Here is a 22,980-nt window from a genome sequence, read left to right as displayed (position 1 = left end):
ACAACATCGTTGGTTGTCTTCGTCAAAATCGTCTTTTCTTAGAGGAAGAAAGAGAAGGAGAAAAAAAACAGAAGAAAAGAAAAAAGAAGAATGAGCGAAGAAGAAGAGAACCAGGTCGGAATATTAACCAGGCGAGAATTATAGCATAACGCGTCTAGAAACGTTTCAACGGCGCCAGCTAGTGACGTGTTGGACTCGCTGCTCACCCTTCGACGCCATTCGCGCGATGGGCAACCTCGTGATAACGTAAATGTGTCCTGTACTCGAGCGAGCGAGCGAGCAAGCGAACTAGCGACCGACCGTACGCGCGTGTAAGAGTGCATGTGTGTATATGTATTTGTGTGAAAAAGAGAGACCCCTTTTGCCAAGCCCAACCGTAAAAATCTTCGCTGTCCTGCTCGTTAATTACTCGACCTCGGATCGGGTCGCTTTCTGCTGGCTCGTTTGTTCGCCAACGATTTTAATTCTCCCACCTACTCTACCTACCTCTTCGTCCTCCCTCTTTTTCCATCACCAATCCCTATCATCTTCGTGGTGGTAAGCGAAAAGCTTCTACTATTCGCTTGGCTCGCGATATGCATGAATTCTTTCACACAGGCCGACGATGCTCGTTAATGGCGCGGAAGGAAAACCCTGCTGCTGCTATTCGTGCGTATGCTTTGTCTGTGTCAACGTGTATATATGTATGTGTGTGTGTGTGTGTGTGTGTGTGTGTGCGTGCGTGCGTGCGTATATATATATGTGTGTCAATGCGTGTGTATTTGTGTACAGGAGCGCGGCCGCGCGCGATCCGCAGGATTAAATCCATTGCAAGTGGATCGATATAAAACGTGGGCTGGTGTACGGCATGTGACTGACCGGAAAATGCATGGAAAATAAAAATCGTAACGATTTCATCGAGAGTCATAAAGGTGAGAGCGTTGTTATTGACGCGTTATCTTTGAAAACATGGAAACGAATTTTCTTTCGAGACGAGATCACGAACGTGAGAAATAATAGAAAAAAAGAGAGAAAAGCGAAACGTGCAAGTAGACGAGGAAAATATTCTCTCTCTCTCTCTTTTTCTCTTTGTCTCTTTCTGTCTGTCTCTTTTTCTCTTTCTGTCTATCTATCTGTTTGTCTCTCTCTCTCTCTCTCTCTCTCTCTCTCTCTCTCTCTCTCTCTCTTTCTCATTCGCTTTGCTAGGATAGCTCGGAGTTATTCACTCGGCCATAATAGTGCGGTGCCGAGACAATGCAAGCTTAATGAAAGCTATCCCCGGCCGTTGGGGTTCCTCTCGAGGGCCGCCGACGACGCCGACGCCACCGACGCAGCGGCGTAAACACCGAACAAAGCGAACAATGCGACACAGAAGTGTCCCACAGACCTCGATCGTTTAATGAGAACTTTAAAACGTTCTACCGTATATATATGTATACCTACAACTACCATCGTTTTCTCTACTTTCAAAAGAAAATACTCTCCGACCGATATCCTTTCGGTGTTCCTTTATTTTCCTCGTACTCTAATTTCGATATATTCGTTCTCATTTATTCGCGGAAATATGTAATACCAATATGCGAAGCTCCACGACAAAAATTTGATATAATATTATATAACGATATGAGAAAAAGAGAGAGAAAGAGAGAGAGAGAGAGAGAGAGAGAGAGAGAGAGAGAGGAAAAGAGAGAAAATTCGAGCGGATTGCACTTTTCTCAGAAAGAAAAAAAGTATCTGGATTTCACGGTCGACGAACGTTGAAAGTTCAGAGCGATCGTTTAAAGCGTAGATTTTTCGCTGGTCTGATTCAATTAAGCTACGCTTGATCAAGTCGAACCTTTGAACGAGAAAGCGTAGAGAAATGCTGGCCCAGCGGCATTAGAGACCATTTGAAATGCATAAAAAAAAATTGTGCGATCGTGCATCGTACTAATTCTAAATTTTCCTACAACTTGATCCAATACGTAAATTTATATCAGGAACATAGCTATATCAGGCTCATAGCTTATATTAAGGTCGTTTCGTAAACTATGGCTGATTGAAAAATTTTGTTATGATTTTCATCGATGAATTACGGGTTTCCACGGGCACGGTGCCTGATAAATGTTAACAATTTGAATAATCCTCCTGGCGTATTATTTTAAAACGCGAATAAGCCTCTTTCACCGTCGAAAGTAAATGATGCGTACGAGATAAGGGAACACATAAACGAAGGGATAAATTCACGATTGTATGTGGTACGCTATGGGGAAAGATATACGAGCGTACGCATTCGATTCTCATTTGGCGGTACGGCAATGAATCATGTCGCTACCACTTGAGAAAGAATCAACGACTTCAAACACCATTTTCCGCGTGGGCTTACGCGTGTGAGCTTACACTCGCCCGCCTTCGTAAAATGTAAGGAGAAACGACGTAAAGCTGCTCCGTAAGGCTCTGAAGAAAAGAAAAAGTCTCTTCAAAAAAATTTCTACCAACGTTTGTTACGGAACGCTCGTAAACCTTATACGAACCGTTAGGCAAACCTATATACGGACAAGAAAAGAGGATTTCCTACTAGAGCATGAGAACGGCTATGCATTTACGCGCACTTACCAACAAAACGAATATGTCTCGTAGTGGCATCATCGACATTTCAAACTTTCTAATACCGGACAAGTTGAAGAAAGGAAAAAAATAACGAAAAAGAAGAAATAACGATCCCGAAAAATTGTTTAAAAACGTAGAATAAAAAGAGTTGCTCGTTCGATTATCGTACATCGATATTCTCGATAATGAGACCCTCTAGCTGGCTACTGCAATCGGAAACCGTACGAATTTCCTTTTCGCACGGTGATTACGGTCACCCTTTTGATCAATCTTCGCTATCTTTCCTAATCCTTATCACCGTCTATGTTTGGATTTGTCCCTTATCGAACTCGTATCGTATCCCTTTTAGTTCCCCTTCTTTTTTCTTTCTTTCTTTCTTTCCAATAAATTTTCTACGTCGGTGATCCCAAATCGTATTTATATTATAAAACTCGTTATTATCGATGATACGCCATTATTTATATAATATTGATTTTCCGAATTTCAATTTGAAACGTATCTACGCAGTCGTGAATTCGAGAACGTTGAACATCGAATAAGTTTGCCTATTGTTAATGGAGAAACAAATGGGAAATCATCGAACTTCACACAATAGAAACCAAAACGATTATTCTATCTTCAGTTTCTATTAGAAACCCAAATTAAAAGCGTGCTGGTAGTAAATCGATTACATTGAATTCGAAATATATCTATGATCAAAAGTGTATCGCTCGTTAGATCACTTGTAAAACAATAACGTTTCGTCAATATCCGATTACGCCATTTCGTGAACGCATCATTAACAAAACGACAGGCCACCGTTTTCGGCCACAACGTATCCGTTCGGTAAACATTTGTCGTTTGCATATTTACAGAAAGAAATAGAAAACGAGAGAATGAAAGGCATAGATAAATAGATTGAAAAAAAGAGAAAAAGAGAAAGAGAGAGAAAGAGAATTCGATTGTGAGATGAGGATAGATAGATACGTAGATATACATCCGATGAAAGAGAGGAAAAGAGAGTGAGAGAGAGAGAGAGAGAGGGAGAGAGAGAATGATAGAGATGGGAAACGTCGAAAATTCAGTTGGTCAATCGGTTATTCCGAAAATTCGTTCTCTCGACAGTAGAGACGCACTAACGCCGCTTCTATTAAACGGTTTCTCGATAATAGAGGCGCGAGGTTAAAGCTGTTCCGCGTTTGCCAATATAATGTGTCCTCTCGATAAAATGGCCGTCCATCGAAGTTCCCTCTCTCTTATTTTCCGCGTCATCGTTAAGAGTCACAATTTAATCCAAAATATCGTTTTCATCTCGCTATATCCTGAATATGTTTTCGGCAGCTTTATCGAATCATCGAATAAAACGTAAAACAAAGGAGTCGTTACAATTTACATGCTATTATTGTCTCACGTTTGTTCAAAGTCAATAGAAATCAACACGTTCAATCACAAAGTAATTATCGTCGAAAAGTTTTAATAGGAAGAAACGAAAAGTGGCAAATCTCAATCGCGACCGCAATTAAATCGCGTTGTGTACAAAGTTTCGCAACGTTTCGCATCAACTTGTCTACGAAGAATTTGTAATAAAATAGGGAAAAGAGAAGGAGAAAAAGACCGAGTCTTTTCGATTCCGAATCGACGTCGTAATTATCGATCGTTGCATTAATTCGCGATATTTTATCGATATTTTACACTCCTTGTTATACAAAATAGGTCACGACAACAGTTAAGTTTACGACGGTGATTAGAAAATAGTAAGTTGAAAGTATTAAATCTTAAATCTCGTTTTATTGTTAAGAAACGTGTATATACGTTCTTACGTAATATATACAGTATGTCCGATTTACTATATGTATACACGCAATTATTTCCCGAAGTTTTAGATTAATGTTTCATTCGTCCGGTGGTAATTACGTTAGAGTCCTGCAAAAATGAAGTTTTACATTTTTAACGAGACTCTATATTCTTTACTACATATTCTTGTAACTGACATCAAACATTTTTCAAAATACTATTTACACATACATTTTATGTGGGCTATTGTTGAGTTATTAGCTTCAAATTTGGCATGTTCCGGCATTAATGTTACCCCATTGTACCCTACGGGGAGATAGGTCGATCAGGCTTTGTGTGCTTCAGTCGAGAATCAATTGAATTGAGTCACATCGATGCAAAACGTATAAATTAATAATGGAGGATATGTACAGACGTGTTAATGTCAACGGCATGTCAATTTCAAAGACAGGACAGAAAAGGACATAACACGATAGGATAGGGTAAGTCAGGAGAGAATAGAACAGGGCAGGAAAGGACATGATAGGACAGGACACAATCGGACAAAACAGGGAAGGGTCGATTTGACTCGATTCGTTTCGACTGACCAAATTATGTTTTGCTACAACCATGCCAAATTTGAAACTTAATAACTCAATAATGACTCATACAAAATACACGTGTACGTGGTGTTTTAAAAATCGTTTGATATAACAATAATATCTAATAAAGAATATAGGGAAAAAATGTAAATTTGATCTTTGCAAAGTTTTCCAAAATTATTGCAAAATGAAATAATTATCACAATGTAAAAGAATTTTCTTGTGAAAGCTTTTTTTGCATTTTTCATACTTAGGAAAATAATAGCCTGTATATATTATATTTAAACCGAGCGTACCATATATATATATATATATATATATATATATATATATATATATATATATACACATACTCAAACGTGTGTGAAAAGCGAGCCTTGAAACGGACTAGTATGCACAAAGGACGAATGCTCGAGGAAAAGGTGGCTGAAGAGGGTGTAAGAGAAAAAGAGCGAAAGGGTACGAAATTCGTTTTTGAGAGAAGCTAAAGAAAGACTGGAAATCGGTTCGAGTTTCTCCTAGAGAGCGACTTCCACCGTGAAAATCGTGGCTTTCAGTCGAACGCGATCGTTTGGCTCACCGCGGAACGAATTTCACTTTGCCATGCTATTTCCATTGGTAAGCCTTAATGGAAGGAGAAGTAAAAAAAGCAAATAAAAAGAAAAAAGAAAAAAATAATAGACTTCATCATAGAAACGATTTGTGCCGATCGATCGCCTCAATATTAGAAAAATCATTGATTTCGTGTTACAATTTCGTATAACAGGAACATTTTTAACACAATACTCGACAACTTTATTTTTGTTTTTTTCTTTTTCCTCGTAATATCGCATAAAACAGTCGTCTGTAGATTTAACGAAACAATTTACGGATGATATCGTAATGCGACCTTCCAAGTTTTTCTTTTCTCATCGTCGAGAACGTCGAGAAAAAAAATAGAAAAGAAAGAGAAGAAGAATAAGAGATAGGGATAAAAAATATGAGTTCACAAGTTCGTTGCTAAGGTTAAAGACGATGCAACGTTAACAGGAAAATTACCGAATGCTTGGAAGAAAAATGACGGTCGTAAAAGGACATTGCAAGGATTATTAATAGACTCGACCTAGAAAGCGTTTCGCGAGAAATATTCTCGAGAAAGAGGAACATCGTTCTTCGCGATAGGATGCGATGCGATGCGATACGATGCGATGCGATGCGATGCGATGCGTTTCTCTCTCTCTCTCTTTAAGAATCAACTCATAAATAAGAAATTAATGGCACCAGGCCAAAACCCGAGAAGAAGCGATTCGAGTACTAGCGAGAGGAATAATCGTCGACTTGTAGGAGCTGTAAATGATACTTTCAAGATGATTAGTAGATCTCTCATCGTTTAAATCGATCATTTTCGGTATGGATTACACAGGAAGAGGACAGAGAGAGTGGGGAAAATAGATCTTGTTAAAATTAGTAATACATCCGAAACATTATCTCGTTTCTTTCAAGTTATCGCGACACCGAGAGACTTTTCAAATTTATTATTAATCTTACCGAAGCGCTCGCCGCTCTTTTTAAAAAGTAAAATATTCACTTAATATTTTATACAATCTTAAATGAATAAGTAGATATACCGATGGCTATTAATTTTCAAGATCGAAGTTAAAAACTTGTCGGATATGTATATACTTGTGAGATACGTGAATAAAATATGTTGGCATGATCGATCTTATTATATCGATATTATCGAGATGACAAAAAAAGAGTTAAAAATGGGCAAATAAGGAAGATGCTTTCTTTTAAAATGGTTTTTGTTTCAAGTCTCTATGATTTTCCATTCCGAAGATATCTTTGAAAGAGATTTGCATTCATAATTCTTAATTAGTAGTAGTTTACGTCGAGTTATCAGTTGAACGTGTAAATTCCAGGAATTTATATATGTAGGTCACTGTGTCAATGAATTTATATCGGGTCAATGAATTTATATTAAAATATCTCTAGAATTAAAAATCGAAGAGACTTCGTACGAAGATTATTGTGAAGATTATTGTAAAATTTAAAAAAATCTTTCTCACACATTTCGAACAATTTTTATAAACAATTTTTTATAAATAATTTTTATAAACTATCGATCAAGAGTAATTTTCCTGATAACTTTCTTTCTAATTCATTTGTCAGAGATACTTTCTTTCATAAAATTGTTTATAAAAAATTCGTTATATACATATAAATAATTTCTTACGTGAAGAAACATTTTTTGATCCGTATCTCAACTTATATAGAAAAAAGTATGAAACGAATAGGTAGAAACGTTCTTCCATTCGTCGAGTCGAATCCTATATCGATTAAGATAATTATACGTTTAAGAAATATTAAACTTTAGCAACTAGAAACGACAGATCGTATTACTTGAGACTTCTTCGCTTACAGTTCGGATGAATTTGTACAGAAGCTCTTCCGAAATGAATACGAGAACTCGTCGTATTCCGTTATGGCCCGAGTTGACAGCAACAAGGATCGATTTACTGTCACGTACAATAAACACGTAAATATTTGCAAATATAGAGTGGCCGTAAAGTGTGATGCCGTTGTATGTGCATGACGCCGACTGATACGGAAAAATAAGCAAAGTTTTCTTCTCCGATTCGTCCCTGAAATGGGAGGAGAAACAAAAATGAAAAAAGAAAAAAAATTCAGAGAGAGAGAGAAAGAGAGAGAAAAAATTAGTGACTCGATCAATAGTATTCAAACGAGAATAACCGAGATACATATATCGACGATGCAACGATAATCCTTAAACGGTTTACGTCTCTGATTGTTTTGCTATGTCAAAATGTACAATACATACACGTTGATTAATAATTCTGTCATATTGGTTAATTATTCGTAACACAGAACGTAACTATTAAAATCAGGATCGTTAATTCTCTTCGATGTACCGGTCAGCCGAAACCATCCACGTTATTTATCGAGCCTATTGAATCTATTTGTTTCCAACGTAACACGTAACGCTCTTAATTGTGACCGTCTCTCGCTCGTTGACAAATTGATTCGTTTTTACCTTCCGTCATATCGTAACGAATTGGACGTACTCGACGATATTTTATATGCGCGTTCCGGCGAGATAACAAAAAACTTTCCAAAGTATTTCTGCCAGGAAACAAGAGGAAAAAAAATGCCAAACAAAAAAAAAAGAAAAACAACTTGTCACAAATAATATCCTGACATTGAGTTATATATATATATATGTATATGCATATAACTACCGACGAGAACGATCACGATGAATATCTCCGATTATGTTGTTTCTCTTTGCGTTGTTTCCTCACAATGAATTCACAGTCGCCGAAACAATTTTCATTAAGCGCGTTCACGTCCACTGTGCAGAGAGCGGCTAATGCAGCAACATTCATCACGTTAGAACTCCGTTTTATCGAGGATAGGAGAAGGTAGGAAGGAAGATAGAAGTCACCAGAGAGGGAGAGAGAGAGAGAATAGAGAGAGGAGGAAAGACCGAGGAAGGATACGCGAATAGCAACTAGGTTGAACTAAACGTGGTAACATTATCGTGAACCTCGGAATCGAGGAAGCGATGCGAGCTCGCTTCTATTTCATAAATTTGCAAGTTACTCTCGGTTTAGTGGACGCGCTCCTCTCGTACATACATATTACTTTACTCACCTACGTACATCGGACGTATGTATTGCGTATACATACATCGACACGTGCGAGGCCTTTCGCAAATATTACGCTTGAATAGCGCTCAGTTTAATATGAACCACGCGTCCATTTATACATAACGATTAACCTGGCGATTATGAGATTTCTGAACTGATGCGAAATGATATGTTCATACGTTGAGCTTCTCAAATGGGTTCTTTTAAAATTATTATTAAACGTTATACTTCTATCCTCGTAATATAAAATCAATCAATCAATCGAATCGTTAATACATGCTTTAATAAAATTTTCGATCGATTAGTACGAACGTATAGAAACGAATTTTCCAAAGACCCGATGATATACGTATGAGCACACGCGTGCAATACGTATTTACAGAGGCATTCGAGTGGAACGATTTCAATGGGTCATCGAATATGCGCATACACGCAGGACGTGTCATTTCGTTGAAGCACCGAGCAAAATACTTTCTTCTCTGGTACAGTCAAAACATTATTCCCCCTCTTCTAATCGACGAATAACGATATCTCGAAGCGATACCACCGGCAAAACATCATTGTCTTTCCGTGACGATACATTTTCAATTAATTGGTACGAGTAAACACGGCACGTTTCCTCCTCTAATTGTAAGTACATTTAGATAGCTAATTATAATGCCGAGTATACTCCATTCTCGAACATCGAATGAATTAGCTTCGTGAAGACGATTTTGTAATAGACAAATGATTTCGATCGTTTATCGAAATTCATTGGCTCGATATAGATGTAAATCAATTAACCGATTATTACTCTCGCTATTCGCTTATAAACTTTAATGCTGGTCGTTTACGAATATGTATTATAGATAACTATAAAAGAACATATTGTATAGAGAGATTTTGGGAATGATGGTCGATTACTGTCCGATTCAAATTATTACGATAATATAGAATACCATATAACAATTCTTGTTATTATAATAATAATAAACTAGGTATGTTAACAGAAAGGTAATAAAATTATCGAGATATCATCGACAAAGGGAACGTGAATCGTATAAACTGTTGCTTTATTAACTATTCTAATATTATTATTATTAACGACCTTACAATACACAGAGAATTACATTAATATCTTCGTTATTAAGCCCTTAAATCTGTTCGTTCCAATTACAGGAAGAACAAATGTAAATAATACGTTTTGTTAGATTTCGTCCGTCGCTATAATTTTATTCAATATGTATCTTGAATAATGGCGAGATTATATCATTTGTATCTTGCAGATTTTTTCATCTTTGTAAGCGAGTTGAACGGCGTGAACGATAAAAAGCGTCCAAGAGATCGAAAGAAATGAAATTCTCGGGAATTTTAAAGTCGAGAAAGGCGATGTCTTTGAAAACGGGCTTTGTTCCAAGGCGCTATGGCTTTTCATCGTGAAAATATCCGTCTTTGAAGATCGTAATGCGATCGATTATCTAGGTGCTTATGCACCGAACACTGGAAAAAGGAGAAGAAAAGAAATAAAGAAAGAGAGAGAAAGAGAGACAGAGAGAAAAGCGATTTACCACAAGGAAGAACCAACGATCCACACCAATCGTTCGTATCGAACTAGGTCAAGATGCTCGCCGCGACGATTTTTTCTCCGTATTCCGGAATAAAACGTGCCGAAACGTACAGTCAACGGATTATCCCTACCTCACCACGTTTACCTAACTCATGTCTTTCCTTACTCTAGTCATCGAACTTATACGCTATAAAATTTAACTATATTTCAAATTTATGTGAATCCTTGACAAAAAAAAAAAAGGAAAAGAAAAAGAAAAATATTATACCCATCACTCCCTGTAATATTAAACCGAATAATGTAGATATTATCCATTCTCTCATTTCCATTCTTTATTTTATCTATGAAATATATTCTAACGATGCAATGACAGTTTACAAGATAAGTAATACGAACAAGGTTTCGTCGAATGGTCGTTCGGTCCATAGCCAAAGTTTTATCGTACCATCTAATAACAATCGTTTATATTTCGACGATACGTAAGAATAAAACGACGATTTCGGAATTGAAAAATTCAGCGAGCCGAGCGAATCCATTGGATTTCAGATTCCACAAAGAGAGAAGAGAAGCGTTAGGAGACTAACGAAACGAGGAAGAGAGGCAAGAGCATAAATTTAATTCTCGTTCGCTGAGCGGAAAGGGGAGAAAGAAAGGAGATATAAAAATAAGAGAAAACAAGAGATGGAAAGGAAAGACAGAAGGAAAATCGTCAGCGCGTTGCTTTAATGAAGTGTCGTTGGTATACGTTGGGATCGGGGTTGAGTAACCGAGGAGGGGTGATGGACGGACGTTCATTTTGCACGTACGTAGCTTTCGCTTCCCGTTGGAAATTACGCGAGATGCTTGGGTAACTCTCGTCGTCGTCGTCGTCGTCGTCGTCGTCGTCGTCGTCGTCGCCAACAGAGGAGCGACGATGCGACGATGAGAAGCCTGCCGACGTTGCTCTGTCCACGAATGAGAGGATTGGAACGAGAAAAAGAGGGCTTGGATCGTTTCACGAAAGGACAGGAAAAGTGAGAAACACAGTGGAAACTCAAAAGGCAAAAAAAATAAGAAAAAAAGATGAAAGCGAGAGAAAGAGAGAGCAAGAAGGTGGCAAAAGTTACTCCGCTGGAAACGCAAGGGAGCTATCTCTTTTTTAGCAACCCTCCTCGACTCTTCTCTTCTCTGTATCCACATAGATGTTGACACTGATATTAATACTCGGCACGGGATGAAATATGCACGAAGACAAGTCGACTAAATGATACGTCCTTTCTAATGTGAAAATAAAAAAGTTCCAAACTGTAAGGAACAGGTTACTACTAACGTGTAAGGGCGGATAATAAATTTTGTCTCCTCGAGTTCATAGTTCATTGCACGATTTTACTTTTTCTTTCGCGAAGATATTGTCGAAGTAAGGATACTTCTTTTCTTTTCTTTTTTTCCTCTTTTTTCTCTCCTTTCTTTTCTTCTTTTTTTTCTTCGTCCTCTCAATAGAATATACTCCTTTATTCTTTACCTTGAGTAAATATACCACAGATGTCGTAGAACGAGAATAGACTCACGATAAGAAAACGTGGCGTCGAGAGAAGACTCGAAGATAAAAAGGTTTTCCTCGTCGATTTAGTCCTCGAGAAGGGTGGGCGTGGTTGGGATGGCCTGTAGAAAAGTGAAATCTCTCATACAGAAGCCAAGGTGAAAAATAAAAGGGTATCGATGGGCAGCGTCGTTTTACCCTCGTCAAAGTCATGGAAAAACTATAAACAATGTAAAAGAAAAAAAAAAAAAAGAACATGTTTTTCGGTGTTTTTCATCAATGTTCTTTGAAATCCCATGGTGGTAATATTTGCGAAAGAAGAATTCACATAATTTCTTCCATCACTTTCAAGCTGGTAGGAAATCACGTAACACGTTACAAACACGCTTAAAATTGTGTTCTAGAATCATCAACGTAGTTGGTATCCTGTGTTTCATTTCGTAGCGACATTTTCGCTTCGTTCCACGCTCGGTTGGTAATCCCAGACTTAGAAAGCTCCGAGAGATTCCGATAAAATGGCCTCCGTGGAAACACAAGCTAGTCAACGCGAAATCAACGACGAGTTGCGGTCGGGCAGTTAAATCCGTCGACGACACGGTGCAAAGGACATGCCGCGCCACGCACAGAAAGTCGTTTCAAGTAACTACTTCCTCTCGCACCGTCTGACGTTTCTTCCTCTGTCTATCTTTTTTCTATTCCAACGGAATCCTACGCGAAAGCAAATTAATTCTACTGAAACGAAACTACACGGTTTTCGAAATGTTTTTTTTTCCCTCTTTCCGCTCGCCTCTCGTAAACTTTTTTAGAAACTCTTTACATGCGCGAGTTTAATTTAACATAGAATATAAAATGAGATCTTGATAAATTAATTACGAAATTTTCTTAAGGAAAAAAGAGAAGAAAAATAATAAAAAGGAAATAATTTCGAAGTAAGAAAATGCTGTAGTCTCGATTGAAAAGGATGTTTTTTCGAAAAATCATAACACAGTGAAAAGTTTTAGCACGTAGATTATTACGACGTAAGTATAGATGATTTGATCGGATAACGTTAAAAAGAATCGAGAAATTCGAATCAGCGTAATCATTTTAACGTTTTTTTTACTTATATTGCTCGAGAATCTAAAAGAGAAAGCTACTAATTCGATTGAGACGTTTCTATTTACGTTCGTTCTTTACTTAGTTACAAATATGATTCTATATACTTTGAAAGAAATTATGAATAAATATCGACGAAAATGAATATCGTGAAACGCGTGAATGACAATATCGCGGTGAATTAAAAAAAGAAGAAAAAATATATGATTAAAAATAAAAGTTTTGATAATATCGACGAACGTTGATGCTTCTCCGAATACTCTCGCAAAATCATCGTAGACTAGCTAGTGTGCTTTGGAGTGCGATTCTCCGTCATCCGACAATTGCAATGCGAACAAACATCAGCATGGAATAATATACACATACGAACGCGTAGCTTTCGCGACAGTGATACAACTGGATGCGTGAGACAACGTGTATATGGTAATTTACCGCAAGGTAGACTTCGAGCCGTTAACGATTCCGTGTCCCGTATTAATCTGAATTTCAAATTCTTGCTCCATGGCACCGCAGTGACTCAATGACTAAGAGGGAAAGATATGGAGGGGAAAGAGGAAAAGGGAAGTCTACCTCGAGGGAGTCCACGAAACGCAAAACAGATCGCCATTTCTAGGCTGGATCAAACTTTTCCTATTTTCAGCTAAACAGTTAGTTAAAACTGCTTCGTACGAGCTATTCCAAAAATGAAGTTTACCTCATAAACGTGTTACTATACAACGGTTCTTTCTATGCAAATACACAAAACTAAGAGAAACATTTTATTTATACTGACATGGAATTCCCACGAAACGAGTTACTTATACGCCGTTGTATGAGTTTCTATATTAGTTTAATTGAAAAAGCTCGATCGAATTCGCATTTTTTTTTTCGACAAAAGGAAATCTTGAAATTAAAAAAACGTTTGAAAGCAAAGAAATTGCGTTTAGTAATTCCAGATTAAAAAAAAAAAAACAAATCTTTTACCAAGGTTTCGAAGAGAATACTTTAAAGGGTTAAAATTAATTTTTGTTTACTATTACTAGATTAATATCCATATTTTATGAAAAGACGAAATTAGTATGAAATATTTAAGTAAACTAATAGTGGAATCTAATAATAAAGTATAAGATATACGTATTAACGTGGAAAGGTAACGAGATAACTGTCCATTTTTCGAACCTGAGAACGACCGAGATCGTACCGAGAAAAATGCTGTACGGTGAAATCCCCTTTCTTACCGTAGAAAATATTGTGTCGATTCTATTTCACGTGTGACGATGAATTTGCCGTCAGGCGGGGAGAATGAGGAACGAACCGATTTTTTAACGAATACGCGTCATTTACGGGAAACGATCGAAGAGAACGGTAAAGGTAAAGAGAGGAGAAAGAGAGAGAAAGAAAAAGAGAGAAAGAAAAAGAGAGAAAGAGAGAATTTTCTCCGAGCCATTTCGAAGGAATTTATATTTATCGCTTCGTATGTTACGTCGACGAGCCATATCTCGTCTTCTGTTTTCTGGAGCGTTCGTTTTAAATCATTTCGTGATACCTACACCTATATCGATTAAATCAATGCTGTTCCCTTCGTAATGAAACGAAACGAAAGAGAAGAAAAAAGAAAAGAAAAGAAAAGAAAAGAAAAGAAAAGAAAAGAAAAGAAAAAACCCGAAAATTGATATCACTAACAAGGATACCGATCGTATATTCGCAAATTTCGATGGGTCCCTCAAAAATATGATCGTCGTTTAAATGATAATGAATAAGAAAAAGAACAAAGAAGAAAAAGACGAGTCAAGGGGAAAAATATCGAACGATTCTTTTGAAAAAATTATTACGCAATATCGAAACAAAATTCCAGCCCGTTATTTGCTTGCTAGATGAAACATAGAAAAAGGGAAAGATAATTTTCTGTGCTTTGGTCGATTACACGATCGCAAATAGCGAGGGAAACGTATGCAAATGGAAAGATAGGATAGCGAATAACGTAAGATATAAGAGTTCATTCCCTTCGCTTTAATAAACGCGTTACAAAGAAGAGAAAGAGGAGAAAGAGAAGAAGGAAGAAGAAGGAAAAGAGAGCAAAAGAGAGAATGAGAAAGCGAAGGAGGAAAGGAGGCACGTGTTGGTCTTGCCATAAACTTTCCGACAAGAACTCGGGCGCCTTGGGCGTATAACGAATACCGAAAGAAGTACCAACCTTTTCCTTACTTCTCATAGGAAGTAACTACTAAGACTACGCTCGGAGGAGGACTTCTCCAGTAATTTTTAACTTTGTTATCCCACCCGGTTGTCCTCCTACCTTCGAATCCTCTCGCAGCTCCTCACGCAGCTTCGTTTTCTCTTGCTTCTCAACCATCGAGTGTTTCCCTTACTCGTATTCTTTTTTTCTGAGATTGCTCGACATCACTTCGTATTAATGGCTATACATGAGTATCGTCCTGTGGGGAAGTTTGAACGAATACTCGAAGGGTGATCGATAAAAGGGAAAAAAGAAAGGGAGATAGAGAATCCGATAAAACGTTAAAGCCAACTGTCATACAAGGTTTTTCTTCTTGAGCGTTACCCGTGGGCAATGAGGCAACAAACATCCTTTCTTCCTTACACTCATATACACACCCATACACACACAGACACACGGACACATGGTGTCCAGAAAGTGCTTTCGTCTCTTGTTACCTCTAACCCTCCTGCTTTTTTTTTCTTTTTCTTATTTCTAAGTCTCCTTCTCTTTTCCTCCCTTCCCTCTCTCTTTCCGTCTATCCTATCGATCTTGCTTCTTAGCAAATCTTGTCTCGTCACTAATGCGTCCGCTTTAACGCCTTTTCTTGTCCCGAATCGACGCGTTTCGTAACTCGTGATGCGAAAACGAAGGAATAGTATGCCGCTTTGGCTTTGAATCAGGATGCAATTTCGAGAGAGCGAAAGGGAAAAAGAAAGACAGGGAGGGAGAGAGAGAGAGAGAGAGAGTAAAAGAACGCGACCAGTAAAGAAGATGAGTATACCGCCGTTGTAAATCGGAAGGATGCGAGAAAGTGTAAGGAGAGGCTAAAAGATAGAGAGGAAAGAGAAAAGACGAAGAAGAAAAAGAGAAGAAGAAAGAAGACGAGGAATGTTGTGAAAGGGAAATCGGGCATTGGCGCCAATCGGCCGGAAAATTGGGCTACATAAACATCTTTTGCTTTCGTACCAATCTCTGCTTCCTCTCTCTCTCTCTCTCTCTCTCTCTCTCTCTCTCTCTCTCTCTCTCTCTCTCTCTCTCTTTCTCTGTGTTTGTCTGCTCTCCCTCGTTCACCTTCCTCCTCCATCTCGTTCTTCTCTTCCTTTTTTTCTCCTCCTTCATTCCCATTCCCATCTCTCACTCCTTAAGCCCGCATGGAACATCGGGACGAAACGATTCCTTTGTTTCGCTCGTTCGTCTTTTTCTCGTATCTCGTCGAATCATCGATTCCTCTTTCCAATTCTTCTCTTCACTTCGCTTTATCGCTATTTTCGATTCGAACACGAAATTCTTGATGTTTGCAAGTTATTCTCATATTCTCGGATTAAACGGAACCCGTCGAGAAGTTTTGGCGTGAATTTAAAAACTCGCTTGGCAAGTCGTTAACAATGCCAAATAAAATTTTGAGTTTCATCCTACTAGCTATTCCATTATTTGCTATCTCTTTCTTTATTCTCCTTTCGGGACACTCGTACCTCTCGTCGTATTGCCTATGCAGACGCATAAAGATGCATGCACTTCGAGTAAGAAACGTCGAGGCGATTCGCCTCGTCGGCGATTCGTTCGGCGTTATGCAAAATCTGAATTTCGGGTGAAAAGTTCTAGAACGAACGAAAAAGAGAGGTAGTAAGAGAGAAAAGGAGAGAATGAGGGTTCAGAGAATTCCATATAAATCAATCCTGTCTTTCACACATCCATAATTCTCGTTCCCGTCTCGATCTCGCCGACGACGAACTCTGTCGTATCTGCCAACATTGCTTCATACGCATTCGTCATTCACCGGTCAATCTGTCCGCTCCTCATTATTCTCGACAACTTCCTCGCCGTATCCAACCTCATACTCTTTTTTCTCCCTCTCCCTCTCTCTCTCTCTCTCTCTCTCTCTCTCTCTCTCTCTATCTATCTATCTATCTATCTATCTATCTATCTATCTATCTATCTATCTATCTATCTATCTATCTATCTCTCTCTCTCTATCTCTGTCTCTCCATCTATTTCTCTTTCTCTCTATCTATCTATCTATCTCTATAACTCTATCTCCCTTGTTCCAAGCTTTTTAACGCACATGGTGAATGCAATCGCATTAAAATTCGTCGGATCGTCGAGGAAAAACGTTTTGTCCCTCTCTAGAAAACTGTCCGATCGAATATTCGCGTATAAATTTCGGGGTATGACAAGATGGACATTTGCGTCGAAAGCCTGATAGAACGATTACCGTATTCGAGTAGGAATATAGATAGAAGAGATGGTAAAAGAGATAGAGATAGGTAAAAAGAGACAAAGAGAAAGAGAAAGAGAGAAAGAGAGAAAAAGAGAGAAAGAGAGAACATAACGAGACGCAAAGGGGATTCTCGATCTTATGTGGCTTCGTGCGCGCTTTGTCAGACGTGGGTGAAGGGGGGTGGCGGCAGGAGAGTGGTGGGGAGAGAGTTGGTAGGGGCGAAGGGTGGCTAGAGCAGGGAAAAGAGTGAGATAAAATCGCAGCTCGATTTTCAACTTGGCCGGAATTTCCTCTCGTTCGAAGAGTCGCGAGTCGTACGGTACTGCTCGTGCCGGAATCCTTTGGTGTTCGTTCGAGTAAAAGAGACTGGGAAGAGAAACGGTAAGGGAGAAGGGAGAAAAAGAAAAGCAAAGAACAGTAGAAGAGAGAAAGAAGGGGGAGGAGGAGGAGGAGGAGGACGTCGATGAGGAAGGGGAGAAAGAGGAACAAAGTGGAGTAGGGGAAACGAGACGGCTTGGACCGTTGCCGCGACGTTACACGGCTCTAAGATATTCTCGAGTGGAACGCAAAGTTACGTTATTCCGGATAAAGGGGGATTAGCGAGAGTTGTCTCCGGGCCAAAAGAGGCCAATACCCGTTACATCGTCGAGAGTAGAGTGATCTTCGTTACTTTTCTCTCTAAAGCTTACTCTTTCCCTTGCCCTCCGCCCCCTTTTTTCTTCATTTACTTTTCTTTCCTTTTTCTCCGTCATAGGAAAATGCTACGAGCGGTAGAAACTTCAACGAACAATGGTAATGCTACGATAAAGAGGAAAAGAAGCGACAGGTAGCGGAAAGAAGAAAGAAAAAACAAGAGAGAAAGAGAGAAAGAAAGAGAGAGAGGAGATAGAGAGTCGGCATATCCTTCTCTCTCAGTTATATTTCTCTCTTTCTCTTTTCTCGACTGTTCTTCGTTCTTCTCTTCGTCTTTTCGGAACAAACCTTCGATCCCGAGCTCCATTGAAAATTCATTTCGTCTCTGCCGGATACCATAGCCAATCTTCTCTTTCATTTAATCCCGAGATGCTGAACGAGATATCTCTCTTCCGTCGATAGTCAAAATGCTCTGCAGCGATGGTAGTGGTAACAGTGATGGTTATGGTGATCGTGAGGGATCACTCGCAGACCACTTCCAAAGAAGTTAAGTCGTCAAAGAAAAAGATCAATTCATTGAGTAGCAGTCGAGTATTATAAAAGTTAAGTGGTCTAATATTCATTCAAGAAAATGATCCTAATTTATCGATTAATCTTTACTATTTGTCGCCCTCCGTTCCTTTCTTTGAAATTCCTAACGCTTGGTTAGGAAAAAATATAAAAAAAATTATCGATGTCGTTCTTGTTGCGATAGATTCGATTTTCCTTTCGCTTAACAGCTTTCCCTAATATTTATAAGCCGATATCGCGACGAAGAAGAACGGCTCTTATCAACGCTAACGTTAATCGTTGAAAAAATGTGAATAAAAATCTGAGAGAAAAGCTTGAGGATTCACGAGACCCTTGTACGAGAATAGAAAAAAAGAAATTGCGATTATTCTTACTTATAATAATTCAATTTTAAATCTAGCTCAAATTACTCGCTTTCGAGCAATGATAAACGCGAGAACACGTACGAAATCGACCGCAGACTGTATATTCTCTCTCTCTCTCTCTCTCTCTCTCTCTCTCTCTCTCTCTCTCTCTCTCTCTCTCTCTCTCTCTAGAGAGAGAGAGACAGTTTTATTCGATTGGAAATAGAAAGAGAGAGAGAGAGAGAGATAAGCGATCGGAGGGAGAGGACACAGCGATGAAACGTGTCCACGGATCGGTTCTTCCTGCTTTCACAACGAAGAGCGACGTTCTCTTTCTATGTTCGCCCACCCCTATCGTCTCGATGGTGGTCCCGAAGCAAAGCTTGTAAATCAATTACGAGTCCCAGGACTGGGCGAACCTCGAGAAATGGCACGTACCAAAGCTCACCAAGTTCCGAACGCTGACGTGATCGGCAAACTCATGCACGAGGTCTTACTACCTCTCTACGTTGCGAAACGAAGCGGAATGAGGAGAGTACAGGAGGAGGTGAAGGAGGAGGAGGAGGAGGAGGAGGGAAAGGAGGGTTGGGTCTACGACGTTCACCGATAATAGAAATTGTTCTCTCGACCAATTTCCACGTCCTTCGCTGGTCGGCCACTTCCGGTTGCTGGTGCGTTTACGACGACGAACTCTCGACGACGAGACAAAACGATCGTCGAAGCATGAAAGCAGATCGTTAATGCCTGCTCTACGAAGACACGTTCCCTAAGTCAATGATGACCATCGACGGTCCACGTCGGCCCCGTGGTTTCCGTGGTTTAAGCAATCGACGATGGTCTTCGTCGATGCCTTGCTATTTCCAATTCCTCTTCTCTTTTGCTCGAATCGAAGCAGTACGCTTCGAGAAACGTCTTTTGTAATTTAATTACTGTCCGGTTACGAACGGCGACACGTTCCTCGATCGCGATTTACGCGTTAGGACCTTTCTCTTCCCCTCTCTCTTTCTCTTTATCTATCTATTTCTCCATTTCTCTATCTCTCTTCTAATCTCTCGACTCGTCACGTTCGACTACGTGCAAATCCGTACTGCGTGCTGGCTCGACGATTTATCGACTGGATTCGACCTCGTTGCTGTTAATTAAATTGTTCAATCCGGATAACGTCGACGTAGCACTAGATATTTTGAAGCGTCGAGATAAGTAAAGATTTTAAATTACTATTAAATTCTTTTCTGAACTATCGTACGTCAAAGCATAATATTAACGACGCCATTGTTTCCGATATGTAATCTTGATTTTTGATAGTTTGTGTAAGAGGATGATATTTTCTTGTAAGAGAATGCTTAAATAATAGGTCGTTACATCTATGATGCCGTCCTAAGTTCTCATGAGAAGAGGGCTCTTTGAAAACTCCTTTCGCGACTCCTTATATTAATACCTAGAGTGTTATAATAATGGAAGACAACAGGTGTCGGGTTCTGTTCCACCTAGTGTAACATGTCGGATTATTTTCTACGGAAATAATAATTACTCCTCCTCTTTCTCTTCTTGTTCGATGACGAGATACATTTATCCTCTCAGCGATGCTACGCAAGGATCTTTCTCTTTCTCTCTCTCCCTCTCGTTTACTCTATCTTTGCAGCTATTTCGCTATCTCTCTTTATGCGCAAACTATCCGCTTATGCATACGCACGATCGCGTTTCTATGTACGACTAGTATAAATCACAGAGGCATTGTAGACATCGGTAGACATTCGAATATAATATCCTCTGGTGCGAGATTGCAAGTGCACCTGTTATTCCCACTCCATTATTACTCTGTCCATTGTTAAATGGCATCGGTTAAATCCCGAAGGAAAATAGCCTTTAACAGGTTTGCGATCTGAAGTCTACGCAAGAGGATATAGTCCGATTCTCTGTATGTTTCTCTCTCTCTCTCTCTCTCTCTCTCTCTCTCTCTCTCTCTCTCTCTCTCTCTCTGTTTCTATTTCTCTTTCTCTTTACCGATCGAATGCAACAAAGACTCCTCCCGGCTGGATTCTCTTGTGAGATATCTGTAAAGAGCATCGATCCGGTCTCTATCATTCACCGGAAAATTAATAATCGATCCAACTTTGTCTCTGTGTTACTCTCCTCTCTTATTTCTCCTCCTCCTCTTATCGAGTTTTCATCACTGATTGTATTCTCCTTTTCCTTGGAAACTAAAGATACCGTTTCACGTTTATTGAAATCATCGCGAATGTGTCAAACTGTAAAAGATCGATTTCCTATCTTTGTCGTTTCGAGCATGAAAGATAATTTTTCAATGAGAACAGAAATTGACAACAATTCTTATATAAAATTCGAATTTCGTTGGCGTCGAAAGAAAGTGCAATTTAATAGCTAATAAGCTACTTTCGTCTTGCAATAAAAAGAGCTTTCGACACGTCATTATATACAAGCATTATCATATGCATGTACATAGCTTATATAAAGAATACTATAGAAAGAGATAGCTAAAGAATCTCCTATCTCGCGTGAAAGCATACATGCATACTTTCTCTTTTTTTTCTCTCTCTCTCTCTCTCTCTCTGCTCCTCCCATTTCACTTTGCCTCTTCAACCTTGTGTAAATGAATCGTGAAGCAACGAGCGTTAGATTTGAATATGATTGATTGAGAGGAGCTACGAGGACGACGTGAATGGGGCATCCCGCGACGAGAAGAACTTTAGTTTGGTAAGCAAGCGCATCGCGTGGATACGTTAGAGGGAACCGAGGAGGAAGTGGAGGAAAGACGAAACTCGAGAAACATGACATTGATGCGCATCCGCGATAGAGCGCAAGAGGAAGCGGGTTCGAGCGAATGCAAGGAAGATGACGTTGCATTGTCACGAATCCTCGAGGAGCAGTCTCGCCAACCTCCCTTTCTCTTTCTTCCTTCCCCTTTCCATCCCTTTCCTTCTCTTCGTATCGTTCAAACTTTTCGTCTCACTCTCGCGGCTCCATTGTCTCCCTTCGCCTCGTCTCAACTCCCCTCGCATTGCTTTTTCTCGAATTTCGTACAACGTATTCCCTCGTAAATCGTTTCTCACTCGAATTTCAACTATGGTATTCATTCGAGCTTTGAGTTATTAATTATAGTCATTGACACGTGACATAGATCGTAAGCATTTAAATGATGAGAGAGAGAGAGAGAGGGAATGAGAGAGAAGATAAATACCGAATCTGCAAAACGACATAATTACGAACAAAAGCTTCCTTCACGAGAGTACGAAAGAAATAAACAGAGATTCGAGTGATCACGAAACGTCGCGGATGAAACGAAACGTTGAATTTCTACGAGAGAAAGTTCGCTATGTTGATACCATCAGGAACAATCATGCTCCAACCAGAGATCCTTCCTCCCTTTTCCATTAAAACGTCTTCGAAGTAGAACCTAAGGAAACTAATATGACGCGTGTTCTCAAAGTCGAAAGCTCCGGATTTTAGAATCCTGAATAGTTAGATGGAGAAAGAGAAAGAGAAAGAGAGAGAGAGAGAGAGAAAGAGAGAAACTTGCAACGTATGGAAAACTTACTTCTTACCAGCATACTTCGCGCCACGTTACGAAGGAAAGATAGGAATCCTAAAGTTTCGCTTCTTCTTCGAAAGTAAATTGCTTAGAAGAGACGATAACGCGGCCTTCAAATTCCGTCTGTGCGGAATTCTCACGCGTGTTCGCTTCCTTCCATTTTTCTTTTTTTCGTACGAAACTAAAAGACAGAATAAACAAAAACGTTCCTAAGGGTTCCTCTTTTTTATGACTTGTGTATATAGGAATATTAAACATAGAAAAGTTAAAACTATATAGGCGTCTCCGTAGACGATTTATTTTAATAATAACCAAGACGGGACTGCTTCTTGTGCGAATAAGTTTGCAAATACTTTCGTGGCGAATCTGAAAAGTCAAAGGGAAGATCGAGATTACGTAGGGCATGAATATCAAAGACACGTTTTTCTCTGCGTAAATATATAAATATATATATATATATATATATATATATTTATATATGTATATACATATATACACACGCCTATATCGATATTTGAATTTTTACTTGTCGCGTTTCGTTCAAGACAGACGACAAGAACGACTTCAGTCGTAGAAAGCTTTCATGATCCGCAAGATCGAAAGAAGCGGAGAGAAACCCTATTCCCTCGAATAGATCAAATATATACTGCTTACGAATACACATATACATACATACATACGCATACATATAGACGGTGAACGATAAGACTGAGTATATAGATAGACGTAGGTTTTT

The 22,980-nt window shown here is 39.1% G+C and overlaps 1 protein-coding gene across 2 annotated transcripts in view; it reads right to left on the bottom strand.

Annotated features, from left to right (window-relative positions):
- LOC122627393 overlaps positions 1-22,980 on the bottom strand; it is a 227,515-nt gene that overhangs the window by 68,679 nt on the left and 135,856 nt on the right. The gene's annotated exons all lie outside the window — the stretch shown is intronic.

Source organism: Vespula pensylvanica, chromosome 2 (genome assembly GCF_014466175.1).
Source record: "Vespula pensylvanica isolate Volc-1 chromosome 2, ASM1446617v1, whole genome shotgun sequence".
In the NCBI taxonomy this organism is placed as follows: Eukaryota; Metazoa; Arthropoda; class Insecta; order Hymenoptera; family Vespidae; genus Vespula; species Vespula pensylvanica.
Note: the sequence above shows the minus strand (reverse complement) of the source record. Positions and strands in the feature narration are given on the sequence as shown.